This window comes from Echinops telfairi, unplaced genomic scaffold (assembly GCF_000313985.2).
Source record: "Echinops telfairi isolate 266 unplaced genomic scaffold, ASM31398v2 ScPeMD7_7424;HRSCAF=8462, whole genome shotgun sequence".
In the NCBI taxonomy this organism is placed as follows: domain Eukaryota; kingdom Metazoa; phylum Chordata; class Mammalia; order Afrosoricida; family Tenrecidae; genus Echinops; species Echinops telfairi.
In genome coordinates, this window is record NW_022111324.1 from 71,433,692 (window position 1) to 71,436,891 (window position 3,200).

The window sequence follows — 3,200 nt, forward strand, 5'->3', positions numbered from 1 at the left end:
ATACACCCAGATTATAAAGTTACCATAATCAAAAGAGTCTAATACTAAATAAAGATACCAATGGAAAAGAATTGAAAACCTAACCCTTTCATGTGGTCGACTGATCTTTTATGAGGATGCCAAGTCCATTCAACAGGGGAAGAAGAGTCTCTGTAGTGAATAATACTGGGGAAACTGAATCACCACATACAGGAGAATAAAGTTGGACCTACAATTGATATCATATATTGTAATTAACTGAAAATAGATCAATGACCTACATGTAAGAACGGAAAACCATTCAATTATTAGATGAAAACATCAGGGTAATGCTTTGAGACCTCATTTTTAATAATAGATTTTTAGGTGTGATATCAAAAGTTTAAGTAACAAAAGATGAAATAGATGAACTGGACTTCATTGAAATTAAAAACTTTTGTCAACAAAATTAAATGACAACCTACAGATTGGGAGAACACTTGGGGGAACCATACGTTGGAGAAGGGTTTAATATGCAGAATGCATACAGAATGTCTATCTATGCCTTAACAACAAAAAGTCAGACAGCCCAATTGAAAAATGGGCTGCGGGCATGAAAAGACATTTCTCTAAAATATACAAAAGGCAAATAAGTACCAAACAAAAAAGATGTCCCCCACCCTTCATCATTAAGGAAATGCAAATCAAAGCCACAGTGAGATACCACTTTATACCCAACAAACTGCTATCGCAGGAAAAAATGGAAAATAAATAATGCAGGTAGGTGAGGATGTGGACAAATTGGAACCCTCATCCACTGCTGCTGTGAAAGAAAAGCAGTGCAGTTTTGTGGGAAACAGTTTAGCAGCCCCTCAAAAAGTTAATCATAGCATGACCATATGACCCAGCAATTACCCAGCAAAAGCAATCTCAAACCGAGAGTTGTACGCTGAGGTTCTTTGCAGCATATTCTTGAGAGCCAACAGATGGCAGCAACTCAAGTGTCCATGAACAAATGAATGGATAAGTAAAATGTGATACAACCACACAATGGAATATCAGCTCACACAATGGAATATCAGCTAGCCATAAAGAGAAATGAGGTTCTGGAACATGCCACAACACAGAAGGACCTACAAAATACTAGACTGAGTAAGGACAAATATTGTATACAAAAAGGACAAATATAGTATAACTCCCCTTACATGGCACATTGAAGGTAGGCAAATGGATAGAGACAACAGTTTATCAGAGGTCACCTGGAGCTGGAGAAAGGGGAGCTAGTTATTACTTAGAGGATATTGGGTCTCTATTTAAGAAGCTGAAACCATTTGAAAACGAATAACCATGACGTTTTCACAGCATAGTGCATGTACTCAGTGCCATTGAATTGCACTCTTTAAAGTGGTTTGAGTGGTTTTATGATTATACTCTTACCACAATTTAAACAAAAAACAAAACCTGGCAGGCCCTTGCAGGTTCATCAGCTACGAGGTCAGCCAGCACTCACCCAGTCGTGCCACATGGAAACAGCTTCTGGTCTCCAGCTCCATCCCAGAATATCTACTAAAAACCAACCCAGCATAGCCTACACAGTCTTTGGGAAGTTGAGGGCAAGTGAAGAGCAGGAACAATGTCTGAATTCTGGCCGCTGTACACTCAGGGCCTAAGTCCTCAATAAATGTTTGGTGAATGAGTAAAGGAGTTGGAAACACTACAGCCAGGAGAGTCAACAAATCATAGGGCACTTGGCAGGAGGAGAATGACTTCAATGAGTCAGGCCACAAAGATTTCAAATGCACTTGTAAACATTTGTTTAAGCCAAGAAGCATTTCCTCAGAGCAACCAACAGCTAAATGGCCCATATATTTTTGCATTTTTTATATTATGTTGTGCAGGCCCGTGCTCAGCATTGTGGAAAAAATGGTTTTTATGCATGACCTAAGCATCTGATAATCCAGAAACATTGAAACTAGTTAACTCAATTTTACAGATGAGACAACTGCAGCTTCTAAAGTTACATCACTTAGCCAAAGTCAAAAAGCTAGTGTGTAATGGAGCTCAGTTTCAAAATCAGGTCTGCCTAATACCAAACCTGTGCTCTCCCCATTCTACATTCCCAAAGGATGATGTAGATATTCTGGAAAAAAAGACTTGCCTCCTCACAGAGAATTAGGAGAAAAAGAGAAAAGTCCCTGAGTTAGTTAGTTTATTGTGCCAACCTGGCCGATAAACACATGTGGGATTAATTGAAGGGCAGAGGAATAAATGGCTCAGTGAACCTCGCCTTTCGAGTTCTCGGCTCTCCTGCTTTGTGATGATCGGACTAGGGTGCGACTGCCTTAGCAGTTCCCAGCTTCAGTTTGCAAGACTGACTTCCTGCAAGACATCCCCAAGGAGAAGCCACATGGACCTACCCTGATGCAGCCGTGGGTGCTGCAGCAGCTGTGTGGAGACCCCTGCCAGCGCTGAGATCCTTACACATTCAGTGACTCGGCTTTCCTCCTGCAGTTGTTAAAGCCCAACCTGAAGGTCAAATCAAGCAACATTACCCAGGTCTTAGATGTTAGAGACCCTCCTGCCTTTACCTCCACCCAGCATAAGCTATTACAACATAAGCAAAATATGTGGGATCACTCTTGGCTACTTTCCATGCCCAGAAAAAGTCCTCTGAGACACTTCTGTATTGCTCCTGCCATCTCAGAATCTTCCTTTCCAGGTTTCTGACTCAAGAGGCATGATGAAGCAATTTTATCATGGCAGAGACTCTTATTAACACAGACATGCAAATTGGTTTGTTCTCTAGTGCACTTGAAAAATCAGACCTGAGAAAAGAATGACTTGATCCCAGGCCAAAGAGTGTGCAGAGTTCATTCATCTCACTTATCTTGATATTGTTCTCATGTTGGGAAGTCTACAATACCAGAATATGGTACTCTGAAGATGGGCAAGGTTAAGCCAAGAGCTGTTCTTGTAGCTATTTGTCACTATAACTCCCTGCATCAGTCTGCTGTGAACTGCCCCAGAAATATCCAGTGCTCCCCTGGGATGCTGCTATATCCATGCCCCTTCACATCAATTTGGTGCCATGCTTTCGAACTTCTGATATCTCTTCCCATCAGCACTTCATGATCACACAGGCTGGTGTGCTTCTTCCATGTGGGTGTTGTTGCTTCCCTGCTAGATGGCCACTTGTTTAACTACAAGCTTTTAAGACCCCAGATGCTATATCTTTTAATAGC